General features: G+C 43.2%; 3 protein-coding genes across 5 annotated transcripts in view; 1 reads left to right on the forward strand and 2 right to left on the reverse strand.

The window, feature by feature from the left end:
- The first annotated feature begins 5,242 nt into the window (after nucleotides 1–5,242).
- FPR3 (formyl peptide receptor 3) overlaps nucleotides 5,243–24,378 on the forward strand; it is a 29,471-nt gene continuing 10,335 nt past the window's right edge. Inside the window, exon 1 of the mRNA XM_003813669.6 lies at nucleotides 5,243–5,757. The gene's annotated coding sequence lies outside the window, so the exon portion shown is untranslated. The remainder of the gene's footprint in view (nucleotides 5,758–24,378) is intronic.
- Nucleotides 23,134–24,378, reverse strand: part of ZNF649 (zinc finger protein 649) — a 90,382-nt gene continuing 89,137 nt past the window's right edge. For both annotated transcript variants that reach the window (XM_063600555.1, XM_063600556.1), the window contains one exon: nucleotides 23,134–24,330. The gene's annotated coding sequence lies outside the window, so the exon portion shown is untranslated. The remainder of the gene's footprint in view (nucleotides 24,331–24,378) is intronic.
- Nucleotides 23,134–24,378, reverse strand: part of ZNF577 (zinc finger protein 577) — a 65,966-nt gene continuing 64,721 nt past the window's right edge. For both annotated transcript variants that reach the window (XM_063600557.1, XM_055103575.2), the window contains exon 9: nucleotides 23,134–24,330. The gene's annotated coding sequence lies outside the window, so the exon portion shown is untranslated. The remainder of the gene's footprint in view (nucleotides 24,331–24,378) is intronic.

The following is a 24,378-nucleotide window of genomic DNA, read 5'->3' on the forward strand; positions in this document are numbered from 1 at the left end:
TGGACATTGCCCTAGTGGAGGCACTCTGTGGTGGCCCCATCCCCGCTGCCGTACTGGGCATTCTCTTAATGCCATCATATTGGGGGAGGGACTCTCTGTGGAGAGACAGAGAGTCTCTGGAGACAGCCCTCTCCCTGAGTTGCATGCCTGCGACTCCAGGTAGCGCCTTCCTTCAGAATCTAAGGGGAGGCAGCCACAACCCCGCAGCTCATGCACTCTGTGCCCTGGTGGAGATGACACCACACAGATGTAGCCTTGGCTTACAGCCTGTGCCATCCAGAGAAGTGGCCTGAGCCGCAGTCTGGCGTGCTTGAGCCAAAGCTTGGAAGGCCAAGGAGTGCTATACTGGAATATGGGGAATACAATCTTGAAATTGTGTGCTGCCAAAACCTTGAAATTGTTTGCATTCTGTGCCTGTGATGGGCAGGGAAGATGTGAAGATCTGTGAGATGCCTTCAGAGTCATTCTTCCATTGTCTTGATGAATACTATCTGGCTTCTATCCATGCTAATCTCCGTATCAAATGTTCACTTACCCACACCATTGGTGTTCTCCCCTGAACATACTTTTGCACTTTTTACAGGCTGAGAATTTTCCAAATCTTTAGGTTCTACTTCCTTTTTGATTATAATTGCCATTTTTTTTTTTTTTGAGATGGAGTCTTACTCTATCGCCCAGGCTGGGGTGTGCAGTGGCGCGATCTCGGCCCACTGCAACCTCTGCCTCCCAGGTTCAAGCAATTCTCTTGCCTCAGCCTCTGAGTAACTGGGATTACAGGTGTTCACCACCACACCCGGCTCATTTTTGTATTTTTAGTAGAGACAGAGTTTCACTATGTTGGCCAGGCTGGTCTCGATCTCCTGACCTTATGATCCACCTGCCTCGGTCTCCCAAAGTGCTGGGATTACAGGAGTGAGCCACCGTGCCTGGCCTATAATTGCCATTTTTTATGTAACTCTTTTCCTGCATTTTACTATAAGCAATCAAGAGAAGCCATGCCACACCCTCAATGCTTTGCTTAGATGTAACTTCCACCAAACATCTTATTCCATCACTCAGAAGTTCTACCTTCCACAAAGCACAAGGACACAGACACAATTCAGCCAAGTTCTTTGCCACTTTATAATGAGGCTGTCCTTTCCTACAGTTTCCAATAATATTTCTCATTTTCATCTGAGATCTCATCAGAATGACCTACTTCTACATTTCTACCAATACTCTGATCATTATTGCAATCTTCTTCTGAGCCTGTAGCAGAATCACCCTCAACGTTACATTCATGGAAATGTAGAGTTTTTTCTAGCACTCACGTACAAACTCTTCTAGCTTCTCACATTACCCAGTTCCAAAGCCATTTCCACATTTTTAGGTATTTCTAATTATAATACCTCTACTTCTTGGTACAAATTAGTCTTTTAGCCCATTTGAGCTGCTATAACAAAATCTATTAGAGTAAGTTATGATCCACATAAATTTATTACTCACAGTACTGGAGGATAGAAAAACCAACATTAAGGCTGGGCACAGTGGCTCATGCCACCATAATCTCAGCAGTTTGGGATTGCTTGAGGCCAGGAGTTTGAGAACAGCCTGGGCAACATGGCAAAATCCCATCTTTACCAGAAAAAAAAAAAAAATTAGCCGGGCATGGTGGCACACTCCTGTAATCCCAGCTGCTTGAGAGGCTGAGGCACGAGAATCCCTTGAACTCAGGAGGTGGAGGTTGCAGTGAGACGAGATTGCACTGCTGCACTCCAGCCTGGGTGACAAAGCAAGACTTTCTCTCAAAAAAAAAAAAAAAGGAAAGAATAAAAAAAGAAAAACCAAGGTTAGGGTGCCAACAGATTCCATGTCTGATGAGGGCCCACTACTCATAGACAGCGCTTTCCATATGTCCTCACATGGTGGAAGACAGACAAGCTCCCTCAAGGCTTTCTTACAAAGGCACTAATCCTATTTATGAGGGTGCAACCATCACGCTCTAATCTCCTCCCTATGGTCCCGCCTTTTAATACCATAACCTGGGGGATTAGGATTTCCCATACAAATCTGGGGAGGGGAGAAACAAACATTCAGACTGTAGCAGATGCAGCAATAGTAACTTTAGGAATGTGGAATTTATAAAGAGCACTCATTCTTCCCCATTCCCCACAGCCATCCAGTCTCCAAGGCTGGTCTACTCAGCCTGGACAATCTGTCTCTAAGCTACGCCTCTTCTTGATCACACTATTCCTGCCCTGGGTAGCTCTTCAAGAACCTTACCTTGATTTCTGGCAACATTCTCCATTCTAATATCTCTGTCTCCAATTAGAAACATTCTCAAAGGCATCCCTTTGCGGGACTACAGAACAATATTTTTCAGAAGCACACACCTGACAAGTCACTGTCCTGCTTAAATGGTTATTCATGTTATTATGAAGAAATTCCAAGTCCTTCTTGTAGCATTCAGGACCCTCCAACAGATGGCTTCTGCCACTTGCTACACACTCAGTGTTTATTGCTGTCTGCCTCACCATCTATGCTCCAATAACCACAGGTAACCTGCTATTTTTTGACCCTTTCCTGCATGCTTTCACTCTCCTCTGCCTGGAATGTATTTTTTTTTCTTCTTTATCTGAGTCTTTAAGATTCATCCCGGATGTTATCTGCATTGCACTTGGAAGTGACCCTGGACCCTGTCAGTCTCAGTTAGTTGTTCCTTTTGGGAAATCTCATAATGAACCAGGCATCTGTCTATCACTATATACCCCCACTCTACTGTGACTGCTTAGGGAAATGGCAGAGGACACCATTGTGCACAAAGGGTGCATAAGACTATGCTTAGTCACAGTAGAGTGACGCTGTCACCTCTTTACCTGGGTAGTCGGCATCTCCAGGGTAAAGCACATGTCTGTTTAAGCTCTATGTCTGCAGGAGCCAGCAAGGGAGCACATCTTCAGAGGCCTCATGCAATACCCACCACCCTTTATTATGCTGATAAGTAAATTCCATTTTAATCAGGTGGCAGGTAGCAATGTGCCACTGTCCTAGGAAATCAATCATGATTGGCCTAAGCCAATATGAGCAACTTGTCTTTTTTTTTTTTTTTTTTTTTTTTTTTTGAGGTAAGGTATTGCTCGTTGCCCAGGCTCAAGGGCAGTGGCATCATCATGGCTCACTGCAGCCTCAACCTCCCTGACAAAGCAGTCCTCCGACTTCACCTCCTGAGTAGCTGGAACTACAGGTCCACACCACCATACCCAGCTAATCTTTTTTTGTTTTTAGAGATGGGGTCTCACTATGTTGCCCAGGCTGGTCTTGAACTCCTGAGCTCAAGCAATCCTCCTGTCTTGGCCTCCCCAAATTCTGGCATTACAGGCATGAGCCACTGTCCCTGACCTTTATTTTTATGTATTGGTATTTTTGTTATTTCTTGGCCATTGATTGGTCTAGAGATGGCATGCTTTGGCAATGAAAGACAAGGAGAGGTCCTGAAGAGACTCTGGACAAGGTTTCCCTCTGCAATAAAATGAAAGAGGCATGTGAATGAGTCACATTTTCTGCCTGTCTCATGATTCTGGCTCGGGAGAGCCTGTTGATGCAATGTCCAGAACAGTGGCAGCCATTCTGTGGTCACTTTCAAGAAGGCCCTAGAAGAAAACCAATATGATGATGGAGTGGAAGGGTGACATTAAACTCAATTTTTGTTCAAATTCCAGATCTATCCCCTTCCAAAACTTTTTTTAATAATAAATTTCTCCATGGCTTATGTGCTTCATTGGTTTACTCTACCTTATCACTGAAAACATCCAGTGAATCAGAGAGAAAATAGAAAATAGTTGACTCTTGTTTTGTGGCTCTCCACTGTTTTTCATGGTTCTATTCCTTGGGCTTGAGAGCAACATTCTGATGGTGTTTAAAAACTCAGAAAGAGCCCATCTCCTTAGATCAGTAGTCCATAGAGCATCTCCCTAGGGGCAGAAGGTTAGGGGGTTAATCTCGGCAATGGTGTGAAGTGAAAAGTGTCTCTCATTTACCTTCTTTACCTCTCTCCATGCTCCTAGTTACTGCTTCTTTTTGTAACTCTGAGGTATGAAATACCTCAAAGCATATTTGATTTTGTCACAGATTTCTGGCACAGGACTCTTAAAACCCTTGGAATTTCCTGAGTGATAGGAGTATTATTTGTTATTCATAAACAGCCCCTTTTGATCATACCTGAGTTTATGCTAAGGAGATCATGGCCTTAGGATGGGACTGGTCACCAGAAAGACCAAGGGATTAGAGGGTTGGAGCTGTCAGCCCCACCTACTGATCTCCAGGAAGGGGAGGCAGGGACTGGAGATTGAGTTCCATAAAAACTCTTGAACAATGAGATTTGATGAGCTTCCACATTGGTGAACACTCAGGAGTGCTGGGAGAGTGGCTGCCTGAAGAGAGCATGGAAGCTTCACGCACCACCCAACCCCTTCCCTGCCACATACCTGCCACATGCCTCTTTCCAATGGACTATTCCTGAGGTATATTCCTTATATAAAGCAACAGATGTAAACAAAGTGCTTTCCTGAGTTCTGTGTGCCATTCTAGCAATTTATTGGTGTCATTGGAACACCCAGTTTATAGCCTGTCAGTCAGAAGTACAAGTAGCCACCTGAGACTTGCAACAGATGTCTGATCTGATCTGAGAACAGTTTGTGGGAGTGAGCCCTTTAGCTTTTCGGATCTGACGCTGAATCCAGGTAGACAGCATCATAACTGAATTTTTAATTGCAGGTGGCTCAGGTGGTGTCCCCAGAGAATTGGAGAATTTCTTGGTGTGGAGAAAAACTACATTTGGTCAGAAGGATTGTGAAAGTAGAGAATCGAGTTTTTGTTTCACCGTGCATCTTTGTTTTTTTACTGTTTTTCTTCTCATTCTTCTCACCTTGGTAATTGTTTCTTTCATTTTCCTGAATCTCTGAAAAGAAAGGGCCTGGACTCTCAGATTTCTTGGCCTTTGATATTTGGAAGGATGAACTCCAGTCTCCCACAGAAGGCTGGACGTGAAGGAACATTCAGACACGTAAGTTTCTAAGATAAATCGTCTGAGAACATCTCCAAGGTGTCTTCTGGTAATGGTAAGAAACCCTGAGTTTGTGTCAGGGTTGATTCCAGCTCCATTGTCCCCGTGTCCTTCAACTAAGTCTCTGCTGAAGCCTGTTCTATAAAAACAGGAAGTAAGTGGTTTGGACTGACCTATTGTACTAGGTTCAACAAAGCAAACCAAATGGAGTCAGTCATACTAAAACTCCACATCACCAAACCAAAACTAATTTATCTGAACTTTTGAGAAATCAGGAGAGAGAGAAAATGGACAAATTCCTAAAACAGGCCAGTTTCAGTGGGCATGCACATGAAGTTCTGTCTGCTTTCATCTTTACAAAAAAAAAAAGCAATCTGTGGTAACTTGACTTCAATCAATCAGTTGTTCCTTATTGCTGTCTCTCTATTCCTGCTGCACAAAAAAATGCAACGTCCAAATGACCAATCAGGTTTTTGTTCTCTGTTTCTGCTTTCTTTAGCCCTCCTATCCCTGTAAAACCAACTTCCTTGGCTCTAACTATCAAAACACTCATTTTGTTTTATAGCATGACAGGCTGTCTGATTCCATCTTTATAACCAAAGCCAATTAAGATCTTAAAACTAAACATATAACTTCATCTTTTGACAAGTACTTAGAGCCTGAGTTGCTCCACAGGAATCCAGGAACTGGGCACAGGAAAAGGATCTCAGCTGGTGGTAAGTTGGGGTCTGAAAATTCAAAAGTTATTGTTGAAATGCCTGCTATATGACAGAGCCCTTCTAACTCTGGAGTAGCGTAGTCCAGTGAAGAATCCACTTCGTTAGTATGAAAACAATGTTAACTATTTCATTAACAACGTTTAATTTGGTTACATGTTCCAGTAACATTTTTTTTTTTTTTTTTTGGATGGAGTCTTGCGCTGTCACCCAGGCTGGAGTGCAGTGGCACAATCTCAGCCCACTGCAACCTCTGCCTCCCAGGTTCAAGCGATTCTCCTGCCTCAGCCTCCTGAGTAGCTGGGATTACAGGCACCTGCCACCACGCCTGGCTAATTTTTTGTATTTTTAGTAGAGACGGGGTTTCAATATGTTGGCCAGGCTGGTCTTCAACTCCTGACCTCGTGATCTGCCCACCTCGGCCTCCCAAAGTGCTGGGATTACAGGCGTGAGTCAATGTGACTGGCCAATTATTTATCATATATGTAATTAGATAAAATTTATTACTAAAATAATTTCCCCAAAGGTGTTTTACTTTTTTAAAAAGTGGCTACAAAAAAATTTTGAGTCCCATATGTAGCTAAAGTTAACACATTATATTTCTACTGGACATGTAGCATTGTAGAGATGTAGCATTGAAGGATCTTGATAGTCCTGTGGAGCTTACGTACTAGTGTGGAGGGTATTTAAGAGAGAAGATAAATGAACAAACAAATAAAGGAGAAAAGTATCTGGTGAAATAGGCTGTACCTGGGCATTCTTCTTTGCAGAGTGGGTCAGGTGGGATCTCTCTGAAATAATATTTGACCTGAAATATGAATATTCAGAATGAGCCAGGTGCAGGAAGCTCAAGACGAAGAGCACGGTAGGCAGAAGGAATAGAGAAAGCAGAAGCCCTGAGATGACAATGAGCTGCAAGTTCAAGGAATTAGAGCCCAGTGGGTGGAGCCCAGCGTGTCTGATGAGAGTGCAGAGATGAGGTCTGAGGGATGCACAGGGCACATGTGGCCATGGATAAGGGAACCTAGGATAAGGGAACCTAAGATAAGGGTAACTTAGAAGTCTGGAAGCCATCGGAAGGTATTGAGAATAACATCACCATCTTATTGGACCTTTTTAAAGCTCATTTGATTTCTGTCTGGAGAATGGATCTTAGGGGAGGGGGCAGCAGGACCAGGAAAAAGCTATTTGCAAGGCTTGTGCAAATATCCAAGCCTGACAGGGCCATGGACACCGGTCGTGGAGATGGCAATGGCTCTGGCTGTGCATTCAGCATGTTCTGTAGATAGAATGAGTAAGACGTGGATGGCGCTGGGTGGTGAGGAAAAGAGAAATGAAAGGTGAGTTCTAGATCTGGAGCTTTAACAACTGAATATTTAATCTCCAAATAGATACAGAATATTCGAAGAGTGGCAGGTTTGGGAGGCAGAGAACATCAACAGTTTGGTAAAACCATGTGAGGTTTGGAGTCTATGGGACTCCCATGGGGAGAGGTTTTATCAGACTTGAGTGCCAGGGAGAGGCCACGGCTGATAATTTAGATGAAAAGACAGCATAATGGTTTAATCCCAGAGACTGGATGATATCATTTATAGAATGTGAGATACCCCAACATTTAGAGTCAAATTTAGAATAGAAAACACCATACATTGGACTAAAAAGAGGAAGAGAATCGAGCTGTAGAGACGACCAAGAGTGTATTGTGTGTACATATCTCTTGGATATATCTCATGGCATAGGAAAAATGTGTTTGAAAACAGAGAAAGTGATCCAATGGGTCCTGTGTCATTGGGATATCAGGTCTTAAAAACTGAGAAGGACTCACTGGAGTTGGCAGCCTGGGGGTCATAAGCATCCTTGGGAAAATGCATTAGGTGGAGGGCTAAGGACAGAAGTCAATGTGGAGTGGATTAAGGAGAACAGCTGAGGCGAGGAAGGAAAAGGAAGAATTAGAGACATTCTCTTTGGATGTTTGGCTGGAAATTCCCCTTACAGAGAGGTCACTTGGCTAGATAGGGTTGAAGCTGGAAAGAAATATGGTTCAAAGGAGGTTTCTCTTGAAAGAGAGGGGGCGTGATTATGTGATAGAATGATCTAGTAGAAATACAATTCTCAATTTTTTTTTGGTATAAAAAATGGCCTTTTATCCCTCACCACATCCCACCTCAATCTAAGTCTTAACTTTCTCATCTGTACGATGGTTATACAAATTAAAACTAACGTTAATCAATATTCACCGTGTCTCACGGTATGTTCAGTGCTTACACATATTAACACATCCCATCCGCAGAGCCTACGAGAGGAGTTGTGAGGGTTAAGGGAGAAGCTCTTGGTGTGTGGATAATGTTCATAAGTAGAAGCTACTATTGCTATAAGCATCGTTCTTGTCCTGACCCTGAGCTTCATAGTGCAGGGTTCGGGATTGTACCCCACAACACAACACACAGCCTGGTGAGGGCTAAGAGTTCTAATTTGTTACAGATTTACTGACCTATCCTAGATGATTTCCATGTCTATTCTTTTGTTTTGTTTTGTTTTTGAGACGGAGTCTCGCGCTGTTGCCAAGCTGGAGTGTAGTGGTGCAATCTCAGCTCACTGCAACCTCTGCCTCCTGGGTTCAAGCGATTCCCCCACCTCAGCCTCCAGTCCATGTCTATTCTATTTAATCCTCCCCTGAAAATCAGTCTTTATCAAAAAACCATTTCAGTTCTGCAGAGGGGAAAATGGGGGCTCAAAGAGATGTCTCTGATCAAGAATTTACACCATCGAGGTGTCAGAGATAAGATCAGAGTAGAGATCTGACTCCAAAGCCTGGTACTCTTTACACTGTTACAGTGACACCCAACTGGCAGGGGGAGGGGGTGGGAGGTATTTTGCCTCCCAGGGGATCTTTGACAATGTCTTTTGGTTGTCACTCCTGAATGGGGAGTTGCTACTGGCATCTCTGGATAGAGGCCGGGGTGCCGCTAAACATCCTACTGTGTACAGAACAGTCCACCACAACAAAGAATTAACCAGCCCTAAATGCCATTGGTGTCAAGGCTGAGAAACCCTGAGCTACACTAAACAATGTCCCTGGGAAGACCTCAGTGAAAGTGACTGATAATGATAGGAAAAAAGGAGGAAATGAGTAAAAGAAATAGGAGAAAAAATTTATTATATGAGGGCAGGACCCTATCCTGGTAATTTTGGAAGAACGCCTTTCAATGGCAGCACTTGAGCGTGCAAAGGTAGTGACTCTGTTCGGTCTGGTTTACAAATATTGCTGTCTCCACTGACTGGCTAGGCATGATGCTGAAAAAACTACAGGAGTCCCTGGGCCATGGATTCTCCCTAGTAAAAAAGGGATGATGATGGCTGCCTCACAGTGTTATTATGAGTATTAGATGTAAACAAGTGCTACATAATTGCTATCATTCTTCAAGAGGCTAAATAGCCCAGGGTGGGAAGATTCTCAGATTTTCATGATCATAGAAAATTGCTGTAGCTTGGCTGGGCGTGGTGGCTCACACCTGTAATCCCAGCACTTTGGGAGGCCGAGGAGTTCGAGACAGCCTGGCCAACATGGTGAAACCCCATCTCTACTCAAAATACAAAAAATTAGCCGGGCGTGGTGGTGGTGCCCAGCTACTGGGGAGGCTGAGGCAGAAGAATTACTTGAACCCAGGAGGCGAAGGTTGCAGTGAGCCGAGATCACACCGCTGCAGTCCAGCTGGGTGACAGGAAAAAAGGGAAACATTCGGACATTTGCCCCTGAACTTGAAGTGCGCCACACCCCACTCCCACTGCCAGTTGCCACCCCCGTCAGCTCTCTTTCTGCCTGTCCTCTTGCTCCTCTGAGTGTGGCCTCCAGATGTCTCATGTACCTCCCGGGGTCTGTGAATACTAAAACCTCTCGAACTTTAAACACTGTCGTCGCCTCATTGAAGCCGCACCCACAATCCAACCCACGATGCGAGGCTGCCCGAAAGCGACCTGGGCAGTTGGATCCCCTCTTGATGTTCTTTTGTCCTGACCTCTGGTGGCTGCTGAGGATGGTCACTAGCAGCTGAGTTGATAGAGAAACTTGAAGAGCTTCATTTAATACCACTGGCATAGCAGGCAGGCTTTTGGCTGTCTTGGACACAATCCCAATGTCTGTGTGTGTGGATGACTCACGCACTTCCTGCATCAGACAGCCCAGTTGGTCTGGCCCAGACGGCACTACTGCTTGCTGGTGCTCGATTTTGCTGCTTCGTGCAGCTTAGTACTGCTGTCCTCAGCAGTTAACTTGGAGATTCTCCAGAAATTCCAGTGACCGTGGACGGCTCTTTGAGGCTCCAGGCTCCCCAGCAGCTGCAGGAGGGCAGATCCTATTGTAATGAGGGTGTTTCCCTGTGGGACATCAGAAACCCTTTCTGGGATCAGGCCCCTGACAGGGGGCCACTACTAAAGGGCATGTTGCCCCTTGAGCCATACATGCTTCTCTGGTGACCTAGGGCCTCGGTAGTGGTCCGGCCTGTATTGGCTCTAAGTAGCAAAGTACTGGCCTCCAGCCAGAGAGAGCTGGCCAGGATGCTGAGCTGGCCACCCGGTAGCCCATGGCTTGATCCTCAGCTCTACCTCCATCTTGCTGATGATAGGGCCATGGGCCACCAGGCTCCTGGGGAGCAGCGATTCCCCCATAAGTGAAGTTGAAGAGGATGACAGAATGCTGGCTTCAGGGTCAGTGAAGGGGAGCTGGGTGAAAGGATCCAGTCGCCTAACTCTAACCTGTGACACGGCAACTGCACCTGAGTCCCCAGGGCACCTTGCAAGAGCAGGTGCTGCTGAGGCCAGCGCCTCCTTAGTTGCTGCATTCCTTGGTGCTATCACTTCTCGTTCTCCCAGCCCCTCAGAGGTCGATCGGGTCACCCTGGAGAGAAAAGCGGCTGCCTACAAGGCCAGTGCAAGTGGAGCTCATTGTTCAGTTTTGAAGAGAAAGTGAGATTAAAGAAAGACACACAAAGACAGAGTGTCTCAACAGCAAATGCAGGCATTTATGTCCAGTATAAACCTGCAGAGGTGCCAGTGCCCACCACTGCTTACAGGCTGGGGCAATTACAGGCCTGGGTGGGAGAAGTCTGGAAGTGGAGCATGGCCCATTGCCTGGGAAAATGTTGATAACATGTTCCCATGATGAGGCGGTTTGGCACTTGTTCCTGCAGAATGTGATAGTGATGTTCCTTGGGCCTTTGCCCGGCAGAGTGTGATAAGGATGTTCGTGTGCCTTGTGGTCAGGTGGTTGGGCAGGATGTTTCTCATGGCCCGAAACCCCATGGAATGTTTCACTTTGACCAATGTCTGCAAAACGGTGGGGGGCTTACAAAGTGGTGCAGTTTGGACTAACTCTCAATACCATTTTTTTTTCTTTTTTGGTAACAATGTGTAAAGTGAAAACAGCAGAGTGCTACTCCATACCACTGGGACCTTGTCCGGTAAACATCCAGAGTGTGAGGATAGGAAATAAAAAGTATATAAATATTAGATGCCTAGAAATGCAAGTCACTTTAAAGATTTTATGTGAAATAGAAAAAAAAGAGAGGAGAGGGACTCATTGTCTTGTAATGGGTCCTTCCCAGAGAGAGGTGACTGTCCAGTGGCACCGGGCCCTTTTCCTCCTTCCCCTTTTACTCTTATCAACTAGGACAGAAACTAAGAATTTTGGCTTCAAGTGGCTAAAAGACTGATGGGGGGAAAAAGAAAATAGAAAAAAATAACAGAGAGACTGACGCTCTAGGCAGTTACAAGTCCAAGAAAAAAGACAGAAACTTTTAACTTTAAGTATTGAGCCAAAACCAGGTCTAGCAAACATAATGCTGGCCCTAGATTATTTATTAATTTATGAAGAAACTTCTAGATATGGGGGTGACAAAAGGAAATTAAATCCATTATATATGCATATATTTTAATGTAAATATATAATAGATAAATTATGTATGCATAATATATAACCAAATTGAAACAGTTTTACAATTTGGTTTGACTGGAAATTCAAAATCCATATATTAATTTTTGTAGTAAAAGTTCATGTAAAAAAAGACAAAAAGGACACTGATTGGCTTTTGTTCCTCTACAATATAGGTTCTAACTTAACTTCTAACATTAGTGGCCGGACGCGGTGGCTCACGCCCGTAATCCCAGCACTTTAGGAGGCCGAGGTGGGCAGATCACCTGAGGTCAAGAGTTCGAGATCAGCCTGGCCAACATGGTGAAACCCCATCTCTACTAAAAGTACAGAAATTAGCCGGGCGTGATGCTGGGTGCCTGTAATCCCAGCTACTCAGGAGGCTGAGGCAGGACAATTGCTTGAACCTGGGAGGTGGAGGTTGCAGTGAGCCGAGATTGTGCTACTGCACTCCAGCTGCACGAATTGACAAAAATTTATGGACTTCATAGTGGGATTCAAATTATAGTTATACATAGGGATCTCATTAAATTTACTTACTCTACCCCCATAATCTTGAGAAGCTAACTAAAATTTTGAAAAATGAGTAGACCTCACTTTATCTGTAGCGTCGCCTAAATTTCCCATAGTCATACAGTCATTGCTCTAAAATATTCTATGTTGGACATAGATTCTGTGACACAATTAATAACAAATTAAAATTAAAGTAAGCTTTTGGCACTTACAAATTGGCTTGATCAAATGAGGCCCCTTAGTCCCCCAGTTAAGATAATTTATTATGGCCCAATAGAAGTTGAAACAGCACCTTCAAGGATTAAAATTTATTATATAAAACCGAATTAATAAAAGCGTGATTATCGACACCACATCTCCATTTAGCAACCCAAAAGTTCTTCCTGTTCCCAAATCTGGAAAAAAAAAAAATTCGTAAAAATGCCTTACGATGGATGACTACAGCAGATGGGCTGTTGAGGGCTGCCTCAGCCCTTCAGCCCAGACCAGTGACAGAGCTACCAACACTGCTTCACCTCCTGCAGAGGTAGAGGTACAGGCAATGTGAGGAGGGGGTCAGGGATATTTTTTAGCTCTTTCTCATCCTACCCTCATGCCAGTCCCAGCTTTATCTACCCTTGAGTCATATTAAGCCATTCAAGGATGAGTGGATCAAGTTTCTAATCAGGAAAAAATACTTCCATGGCCCCCAATTTGAGAGTAAGAAATAGAAAATGAGGCTATTGTGGGTGTCATTTCTAATTTCTGGACCTCAGCCTGTACCCTGGGGTAAGTGGAAGTGGAAAAAAACTACAAGAAAACAGAAAGAGTGGTGGGGATTTGTAAGGCTTGGATGAGATAGTATATATCAAAGGGAAAACTTAATTACTTTACCCTTAAGTGTAATGTTTGCTGTCACCTTTTTTATCTTTCTCTTTTTAATCAGACTGTTGAAGGTGTCTTCTATTCTTACTTTTATTAAGAGTTTTCTTCTTCTATTGCTTAAATTATGAATGGATGTTAAATGTTTTCAAATGTAATATCTGCCAATATTAACATGATTATTTTTATTCTTTCATTTACATCATTACAATTATTTTATTGTATACAACTGTATACAAACTTCATATGGTTCCTTTCATATAATAAGTATGTAAGCTATCTGAGGGCAGGGATTGTGGTCTGTATTGCTTACAGATGAATCCTCACCCTCTATGTGTAAAATAGTGTCTGACATGTGGTAGGCACTCAATAAATACTGAATTAATGAATCAATAAATAGTGTCACCTAGATATTTAAGTGAAACATTTGATGTCTAATTAAAATTATCTGTTACAAATTATTTTATTAAATTAAATTAATTTAATTAAAATTAAAATAACGTGAACCAAGTCATGTCTAGTAAATTCTCATCCTCATGTGCACAGTATTTATAAATTCCCAGGTGGCTTCCATTTTCATGAACACCTTAAATTTTGAGTTTCCACTTCAATAGAGTACTCTAACAACTGCCTAATGACTTTGTATTTAAATAAATAAACTCATAACTCAGCCCTTTACCTTGCTTTCTCCACATAAACACTCAGAAATTGTCAATTTTGTATTGTGTAACATACTTTCCTGATGCACTGGCAAAAGACACCACTCAACATGAATACCAAGGAATCCTGTTATCAATGTCCTCTCTCACTCCACTGCTTTACTCATTCTTCTCGTCTTCTCTAGAGTTCTGTGCATTTCCAAGGCAGAGCAGTTTGACCATTTCGTTCACACTTTTGACTCCTATAAATGCTTTCAATTTCAAAAAAAAAAAAATGTATATTCTTTAATGCCCAACTAAGTTGTGGCCATAGAAAATGAGGAACAATGAAAAAAATGCAAGACAGAAAGTCAGGAGCCACGAAGGACAGCGTGAGACCTCTAGATAGGAGAGCCAGGGCTTCCAGATGGGCTAATTAATAGACTCCCTCTACTGCCAGGACAGGGGATTCTTACCTTTCCTTCCCACTGGCCTTGGTTAATTGCAGTAGAACAGTGTCCGCTACATCTCCCTTTTTTCTTTTCCTCATTAGGAGTTTCCACTGTGGATTCCCAATTCTCATTGCATCGTGGTATATTGGGGCTTTGAAGCTAAGTATTCTTTTAAGTTATGGGACACTTATCACAAAGAAACTTCAACATAAAACGTTGGGGATCTCGTCCTTGGGAAGGATGGCTCTACTTCTTCTATTTGGAAGAAGAGTGTAAAGGGATCTTGAGTACCCGAAGGCATAATTCTGGCCAAGACTGACAGCTGCCTAACCAACATTCATCACCCTTCTTCACTGCAGTGAATGCTTATAAGGGTCTGTTGCCTCGGCATCCAGTCTAAATACAAGCTTAATTTTCTCATACGAGGCTCAGGGCTCAGTCACCCTTGATACAGTTTCCAGTTCTACACCACAGTCACAAGTCCAAGAAAAAAAAAAGAGGAACTTTAAGTACTGAGCAGAATCCAGGTCTAGGAAACATAATCCTAGCCCTAGAATACTTACTGATTTATGAACAAACTTCTAATGGGAGGGTGACAAAAAGGAAATTAAATACATCATATGTATATATGTATATAATATTTTAATGTAAACATATGACAAATAGGTGAATTATGTACATTTAATATATAACTGCATCAAAACAAAGTTTTACAATTTGATTTGATTGGGAATTCAAAATTCATATATTAATTTTTATAGCAAAAAATTTATGTAACGAAAGGATAAAAAGGCACTGATTTGGTTTTGTGCCTTTACAACATAGGTACTAACTTAACTTCAACAACAGCAAAAATGCTCAAATTGACAAAAATTTATGGACTTTACATTGGGGCTCAAATTATAGTTATATATGAGGATCTATTGAGCACCCGATTCTGTCGCTGTTCGGGGCGCCACTATGTAACCTGCCATGATCCCTGGTGGACTGAACAAAGGGGGGTGAACGCGGGAATAAAAGACAAGAGAAGAAGGGGTCCGGGGGCACCTTGCCTCTAGTGGACAAGGCCCTGAGCTTTACACGGCCCTCTGTATTTATTAGACAAAAGCGATAGTGAGAAGAGGGGTGGAAGAAGAGGTCAGTTGGTTGGTCCAGAGTAGGCTTGCAAGACTGCATTCTCTAGATGTTCCAGTAGATAACTTCAAAGAGCTCGGCGTCAGGAAGCGATTGCCCTCAGCAAACCTTCTGGCGGCAGGCACAGTCGTGAGTTTGCTCACATCCTGTATTCATGATCAACAGTTTGCTGTTTGATCATATAGCCTCCAGTGGAATGCTGAGTTGGTCACGTCCCATGGGCCTTCGGCTCCCTGCATATCCCCCTGTTTATGAATTAATTGAAAGAATGTAAGACCAGGCTGGGCAGCTCTCATTCTCCGATTGGCGGTCCATCCGATTTTACAGACTATAAACAGAAGACAGAGACAAAACAACATTACTCCAAGAACTACATATAAGATGTTAATGTGGTGCCTTAGATAGGTCCAAGGGTTGAGGCTCTCCAGGCCTTCCTGGAATTCAGTCCAGTCTTCTAAAGAAGGCTGAAATTCTTGAGTTTGCCTATTTAAATCAAGAATTTTGTTTTGTAATTCACTAATATCAAAGGTGGTGTTGGATGTGAAAGCTCCTTGCAAATGGGCTTTCACAAGGTCCCACAGATACTCACTTTCGTTATATTCTAAGTTGGTTGCACAAATACGAGTGTGATTAAAATGACAGTGCAATTGCCACTGCAACTGCAAGCTTTATACTTGTTCCCCTAACCACAGAACCATGGATTTCAACATTGCCACTTCAGTTTGTAGCTCAGTGTTAATTTTATTCTGAAGTAGCCTCGCTTGGTTGGCTGTACGTGTCCAATTCTCTACGTACTGAGCCGTTTGAACAGAACTATGCAAAGTTACAGAGGACATCACAACAGAAGTTATTAGTGTGACCAAGGAAACGATAGCAAAAATTATCATGCCTAAGGCTCTACGGGCACAATGAGTAACCTGAGGTAGAAGAAGTTTCACAAAATGCAAAGCAGGTGTGGAGCCCAAGCCTCGGACAGATTAACAGGAATCCCTAGCCCAGGGATGCAACCTAAAATCATCAAAGTCGAGATATTATGTGTTCGCAATGTGCTATGATTAATGCAGTGATATAACTGGCAAGATTTACAGGTCAATTGGGTATTGTTTACCCGGAGCTGGTCCTTCTGAGCAGCCAAAAAGACATAAGGATTAAAAACACAAACCACAAATTGAGTGGTGATATTCTTTACAAATGTAACATTAAGACTGTGTCGTGAGTCCAGTCGGCCTTCTCTCCATCTTTGCACTCAGGCTCAGCTGACTCATGGCTCATACCGGAGGGACCGGGCCCATGGTTGGCCACCCCGTGTTTCTCCAGTCTCCCATTCCAGGGTTGCAAGCACCTTGAGGGCACCCACATGGCTTGTCCATCTCCTGTAAACACACAAGCATACCCTCTTCCCCATGTCAGTAAATCCACCGGGCCTTTCCATTGTCCTTCTTCTGGGGATTTCCATAACACTTTCAGATAAACTTTCCTCTTTTCCTCTAACACTTGCCAATGTCTTTCTGCTGGAGTCTTACCATCCGTACCAGGAGTCAAAAATTTTAAAGTAAATAAGGCTAAATGTAGTTTTGATTGAGGTGGTAGTTGGCCTCCTATACCCCCTTTTTGTCTTTTCAACATTCGTTGTAATGTTTGATGTGCCCATTCTATAATGCCTTGTCCTCTAGGATTATAAGGAATTCCTGTTTTATGGGTTATAGCCCAAAGCTGTAGGAAATTTTGAAAAGCATGACTAGTATAAGCGGATCCATTGTCAATTTTTAATTGTTTAGGTATTCCCATATGAGCAAATGATGACAGACAATGTCGCTGTACATGACCAGCTGTCTCACCTGTTTGGCATGTACCATGCAGCATATGAGAATAAGTGAAACAAATTAAGCAGTTCTGGGTCTAGTGTACTTTTAACTGTAGCAGTTTCTGTGCGAATGGCTAAATTTACAACATAAGCTGAACAAGAAGAATCTCCTTGCAGGGTTTGGTAAAGATGTGTAAGTTGATAGGTAGCAATACCTAACATCGGGCGTAGCCAATTAATATCTCCTAATAATTGCTGAAAATCATTTAAAGTCTGTAACCTGTCTTTATGGTTGACAATGTTGATTGTAGCCTGCCACGATCCCTGATGGACTGAACAAAGGGGACGAGCGTGGGAATAAAAGACAAGAGATAAAAGAGTATATTTGGAAGAAGCGGTCAGGGGGCAGCTCGCCTCTAGTGGACAATGGCCCTGAGCTTTACACAGCCCTCCGTATTTATCAGGCAAAAGAGATAGCAGGAAGTGGGGGGGTGGTTGCTGGCTAGCAGCCTGATTCACAGCAGGCTTGCAAGACTGCATTCTTAAAACAGTAGGCGCTAGATTTCTCAATAGATAACTCTCGATAGATAACTTCAAGGAGCCAGGGAGTGAGGCCCTCCACAAACCTTTTGGTGGCAGGGCAGTGTGAGTTTGCCCACATCCTGCATTCATGATAAACAGTTTGCTGTTTGATCATATAGCCTCCAGTGGAATGCTGAGTTGGTCCCGTCCCATGGGCCTTCGGCTCCCTGCAGTTGATAGGATCTGAAGCTGTGAGCTGTAAAACCTCACAGCTGACTGCAACTAGCTCTGAGCATTGACCTGAAACCCCAGAGATCCTTATGGTTTGAGTATGTTTTGGTCCATAGATGGCGGCATGACCTTCGGAAGAGCCATCAGTAAAATAAGTCTGTCCACCTGGAATAGGTCGGTGATGAGTAATCACAGGAAGAATGAAAGAATGGATTTTATAAAACTGTAAAATGTTGTCTGAGAGTAGTGGTTATCTATCGCGCCCATGAAGTCTGCGAAAGCAGTTTGCCAGGCAGTTGACATTTCCCAAGCTGCAGCTTGTTGCTGAGAGTCTAAAGGAACAATAATTTTGTCAGGATCATATCCTGTAAGCATTTGTGACCTGTGCCTGCCCATAGTCACAATTTGTGTAATTAAAGAAAGATAAACTTGCAAGGTTTTGACTGTTTGATTAGATAGAAAGAACCATTCTATTACTGTTACAGACTAGTCTATAAACTGGCCCAAAAGTCCTGTTGGAGAGTAGGGGGTAGGAAGAATAAACAAAAGCAAAGGTTTTTGTGGTTGTAGCCATGAGGCATGTCTCTGCTGTAACATTTGCTCTACAAGCTGTAATTTGGCTTCTGCCTCTTTAGTTAGTTGCCGCAGGGAATTTAAAGAATCTCCGTGCAGGGTTTGGTAAATATGTGTAAGTTGATAGGTAGCAATACCTAACATCGGTCATGGCCAATTAATATCTCCTAATAACTGCTGAAAATCATTTAAAGTCTATAACCTGTCTTTATGGAGAACTACTTTCTGAGTCCATACACTTCTCTCTGTAACAACAGTTCCTAAGTATTGGTATGGGGAAGTTGTTTGTACCTTTTCTAGAGCTATTTTGAGATTCCATTTAGTCAAAGCCTGCTTTGTTTCTCTGAATAGCTGATGTAGGTTTTGATCTGTAGGAGCAGCCAAAAGAATATCATCCATATAATGAATGATGTAAGCAGTAGGAAACATATTCCGAGGCTTCTTTAATGCCTGTCCTACAAAATGCTGACATAGCGTAGGACTGTTAAGCATGCCTTGGGGTAAAACTCTCCATTGATAATGAGAAACAGGTTCTCTTTGATTAATAGAAGGCACAGAGAATGCAAATCAAGGCTTATCGTTCTCGTGTAAGGGTGTAGTAAAGAAACAATCCTTAAGATCTATTACTACAAGAGGCCAGTCTCTTGGAATAGCCGCTGGAGATGGTGACAGTTTTTGTAAGGCACCCATCAGTTTTATGTGTACATGAATAGCTCTTAAATCATGTAGTAGTCGCCATCTTCCGGACTTTTTTGGAAAAACAAACACTGGAGAATTCCAGGCTTATGTGTCTGGCATCCCATTGTTCTTTTACTAGCTGCTGAAGTTGCATCAGGTTCTCCTGAGATAGGGGCCATTGATCCACCCACACGGGTTTGTCACTGAGCCATTCTAATAGTGAGGCAGCGGGCAGAGGAGAAATATCAATGACCCTCATCAGAAATCCTGACGTCCTAGCCCTTTTCTATCTGTTTTTCCAGTTACTGATATTGGGTTAGGATTTCCTTGAAGAAATTTTCCTAAACATTTTCCCCTCTGATATCCCATGTTCTTCAACATTTTAAATCCTGGGTTATCAAAGTTTTCATTTGTAAGTCTCATATTCCATGTTATAAGTAAGTCTCAACCCCATAAATTGATAGCTATATTTTCAACATAAGACTGAAAAGTACATGACTGTCCATTTGGACCAAGACAAGGTAAAATCTCAGCGCTCTGTTGAACACTTTGAGCTGTTCCTACTCCCACTAGGGATGTAGAAGTTAATTGCAAGGGCCAGGATGGGGGCCAACTGTCTTTAGATATGACTGACACATCAGCTCCCATATCCATAAGCCCATAAAATTTCTTTCCTTTAATGTGTACTACACAGGTAGGTCTATTCGAGGCTATGGGTTGGGATAGATAGATTTCCCATGTAGTTGTGCTCCCAACCTCTTTATTTTCTCATTTCTCCTTTCATGGAGAAGGGTGTGATTTGCAGGGAATAAGCAATAATTGAGCAGTATATTGTCCCAGCTCAAAACCCAAAAGATCTTGTGACATTAAAACTACTTGAATTTCTCCTTCATAATCAGTCAACAACTTCTGGGACTACAGTAATGCCCTGTAAGTTAAGGCAGATTTTGCCTAAAATTAGTTCCACATATCCTGCTGATAAAGGTCCCCAAATATCAGTGGGAACTTTGATGGGTTTGTCTGCCCCAACTAACATTACCCATTCTTTGACTGGGAGATCTAATCCTGCACTCCTTGTGTTCCTGGGGTGAGGGAATCAATGTGCCTCTGGGAACCCATGCCTGGAACGGGGTTGAGGTCTGGACTGGGAATGCCCTCATTGTTTGTGGGGCCTGGGTCCAGGCCCCCATCTCATTTCCCAGCAGGGGGGTGCCATTCTGATGAAATTTTGAGCGGCACTGATTAGCCCGGTTATTTCCTCTGTTACGCAAGGACAAAGTCCTGGCATTTTTTCCACTGGGTGGGGCACTGCATTGTAAGGTCCTTTCTGTCCTGAGATCTGGCGGTATTCCTTTTTAAAATGTCCAGGTTTTCCACAATTATAACATTTTCCCACTTTAGGGTTTGACCCTTGGCTCCTTTTAGATTTGTCAACTGCTAAATTAGCCACTGCTTGCGCTAATATTGCAAAGTGATGAAGCTCAGTTCCTACATCTTGACAAGCTCTGAGAAAATTTCCCAAGTTTTTTATACACCTCACCAGTGCCAGTGCATGTTTACAATCCGCGTTTGCATCCTCAAAAGCTAGAGTTAAGGTTAGCATTTCTGCAGCCGTGGTATGAGGAATCTGACGCTTCACTGCTTCTTGTGATCTTGTAAGAAATTGCACATAGGGTCCCTGTGACCCTTGCATATTTAAAAAGGATTGTACTGGGACTCCCTCTTCAGGAACTGTGGCCCAGGTGCATTTAACAGCCTGTGCACACTGCTGATAAGCAGCGTCTGGGAGTGCCATTTGACTTTCCAGGTCTGAATAAGGGCCATGACCTAATAGCATACCCTCTGTAATGTCTCCGTGTCCAGCAACATGGTTCTGTTTAGCCTGGTCTGCACACATTTCTTGCCAATTTAAATTCCATGTCAGATATGCACTAGTGGACAAGCAAGTTCGCATCAAGTGTCTCACATCAAAGGGTAAAAAACGCATAGCACCAAACACAGATTCTAGCAATCCTAAGGTCAATCGGCTCTGTATGCCATGATTTACCACTCTCGCTTTTAATTCCTTCAACAACTTACTCTAGTGGGGTGTGTTCATGAATAACCTGCTGTGGATTGTTTGGATCAGGCCTTATGGAAATAGGAAAAGTGCAAGGTCCTAGGGGCTCTCCAGCTATGGCAGCAGAGCATAAAATTCTTTGTATTGGGGTCTCTAGTTCTGCTACCAAAGGAGGCAGTACAGATGTTTCTGCAACTGGAGGAGGCTGTATAGGCCAATTTTTATCCTCCCTCTCCTGTTTTTTATTTCCATTTGGAGCTGTGAGTGGGACAACAGATTCTTTCAGATTTTTAGATTCAGCCTGTTGTCTCACAGAATAATAAGGAGATAATGGCAGAAGTACAGTACGAACTAAACTCCAAGTGGAGAAAACAGAAGGATCAATTTTAAGACCTTTTTGATGAGCCCATTTTAATCCTTCTGCTCTGTCCCAATTTTCCACATCAAGGGTGCTGCCTGTGGAAACCATGGGTTATGTGTAATAACCTCCTGCAGCAGCTAAGTTAATGTCTGAGAACTAACCTGAGCACCAGTTTGTTTCAACAAAACTCTAAGCAACTGCACATAATTTTTTTTTTTCATCAGACAAATTCTGCCCCATGTTACCCTGATTCAGAAAACTTCCCATTCCCAGTACTTCTTTAAGGAACTGATCCCAGTACCTCTTTAGGCACTGACCTCACGTGCGCTGCCAGCTGACTCATCCCAGGGTCCCCATTTGCGTTGTCAATTTCAGTTCCTCTGTTCCAGGAAATCTTCTTCATTCACATCCTCATAGTCCTGTGTTCAGACTGTCGCCTGTTTGAGTGCCACTTGTAGAGCACCTGATTCTGTCGCTGTTCGGGGCACCACTATGTAACGTGCCACGATCCCTGGTGGACTGAACAAAGGGGGATGAACACGGGAATAAAAGACAAGAGACAAAAGAGTATATCTGGAAGAAGGAGTTAGGGGGCACCTTGCCTCTAGTGGACAAGGAGCTCGGCACCAGGAAGCGATGGCCCTCAGCAAACCTTCTGGCAGTGGGAGTAGTCGTGAGTTTGCCCACATCCTGCATTCATGATAAACAGTTTGCTGTTTGATCATATAGCCTCCAGTGGAATGCTGAGTTGGTCATATCCCATGGGGTCTTCGGCTCCCTGCAAGGATCCCACTAAATGTACTCACTTTGCCCATATTGTCTTGAGAAGGCAACTACATATAAAATTTTGAAAAATGAGTATACCTCGCTTTAACTACAGCCTTGCCTAAATTACCCATAGTCATACCTATTGTTCTAAAATAGCCTATGTTGGAGGTAGGTTGCTCTAAAACAGAATATGTTGGAGGTAGACATAATAAATAATACATTAAAATTAAAGTAAATTGTTTGCACTTAGAGATTGGCTTGATAAAATGGGATCACTTAGTCCCCCAGTTAAGATAGTTAATATGGCCCAATGTAGGGTGAAATAATGGCCTTCAATAATTAAAATTTGTTAAACAAAACGTGATTAATAAAAGGGTGACTATCCACATTGCATCTCCACTTAACAGCCCAAAGTGCTTCTTGTTCCCGCATCTGAAAATAAAAAATATCATAAAGAATGTCTTATGATGGATGACTACAGCACTAAGGCTGTAGTCCCATCTATCAGGGCCCCCATATCTAACATCTAATATTATTTAAAATTGCTAATACTATTCAATCAAGAACTGGTAAACATTTTGCTCTCATTCATTTGGCTAGCATGTTCTGTTAAGTGCTTATTTCTACAGACCCTCAGCTACAGTTGCCTCCACCTCTGAAGAAACACAATACACCTTTCCAGGCTACCTAGGGGTACCCTCATAGCTTTGGCATCACACACAAGCCTTGCAGACAGGAGCTTAATGACATCCACAGTCTCCATAAGCACAGGTGCAGCATTACATTGAGGACAACCTCCTCCAAGAAGATTCACTTGAGACACACATTACAGTCATTTGATTCGTCTCTCAGTCCATTCAAGGTACTATAACAAAATTTATTACGCTGGATAATTTGTAAACAACATAAATTTAGGCCAGACCTGGGGGCTCATGCCTGTAATCTCAGCACTTTGAGAGTCTGAGGTGGGTGAATCACCTGAGGTTACAAGTTTGAGACCAGCCTGGCCAACATGGTGAAACTCTGTCTCTACCCAAAAATACAAAAATTAGCAGGCATGGTGGTGCAGCTGTAGTTCTAGCTACTGGGGAGGCTGAGGTAAGGGAATTGGTTGAACTCTGGAGATGGAGGTTGCAATGGGCCGAGATCACGCCACTGCACTCCAGCATGGGTGACAGAGTGATGCTCTGTCTCAACACACACACACACACACACACACACACACACACACACACACACCATAAATTTATTGATCACAGTTCTGGGGGCTGTAAAGTCCAAGATCAAGGTGCTAGCAGATGCAGTATCTGGTGAGGGCCATTACTCACAGACAGCGCTTTCTATGAGTCCTCACATGGTAAAAGGGAAAGACAAGTGCCTATAGGACTCTTATAAGGCACTCATCCTACCTATGAGGGCAGAACAATCATAATTGAAAACCTCCACCTTTTAATACCATCAACTTGGTATGAGCAACCTCATTTATATTTATATTTTTATTTTTATTTTTGGCCCAGGGAATGATCTAAGGATGTCATGTTTCAGTGGTGAAAGATAAGGACAGGTCCTGAAGAGACTCTGAAGGAGTCTTTATAAAGGAGGATGGGATGTTTTCCTTTTTTTTGAGACAGAGTCTCACTCTGTCACCCAGGCTGGAGTGCAGTGGCGTGATCTCGGCTCACTGCAAGCTCCACCTCCCGGGTTCACGCCATTTTCCCACCTCAGCCTCCCGAATATCTGGGACTAGAGGTGCCTGCCACCACGCCCGGCTAATTTTGCTTTTGTATTTTTAGTAGAGATGGGGTTTCACCGTGTTAGCCAGGATGGACTCGATCTCCTGACCTCGTGATCTGCCCACCTTGGCCTCCCAAAGTGCTGGGATTACAAGCATGAGCCACCGCAGCTGGCCGATGTTTTCCTCCTTTATAAAATGAGACAAGCATGTGAATGAAGCCAGTTTTTTTGTTTATCTTCATCCTTCTGGCTCTGGAGGGCCCGTTGATGTGATGTCCAGAACAGTGGCAGCCATTCTGTGGTCATTTTCAAGAAGCCCCTGGAAGAAAGCCAATAGGATGGTGAAGCAAAGGGCTTAAATGAAAAC

This window comes from Pan paniscus, chromosome 20, assembly GCF_029289425.2.
Source record: "Pan paniscus chromosome 20, NHGRI_mPanPan1-v2.0_pri, whole genome shotgun sequence".
Classification (NCBI taxonomy): Eukaryota; Metazoa; Chordata; class Mammalia; order Primates; family Hominidae; genus Pan; species Pan paniscus.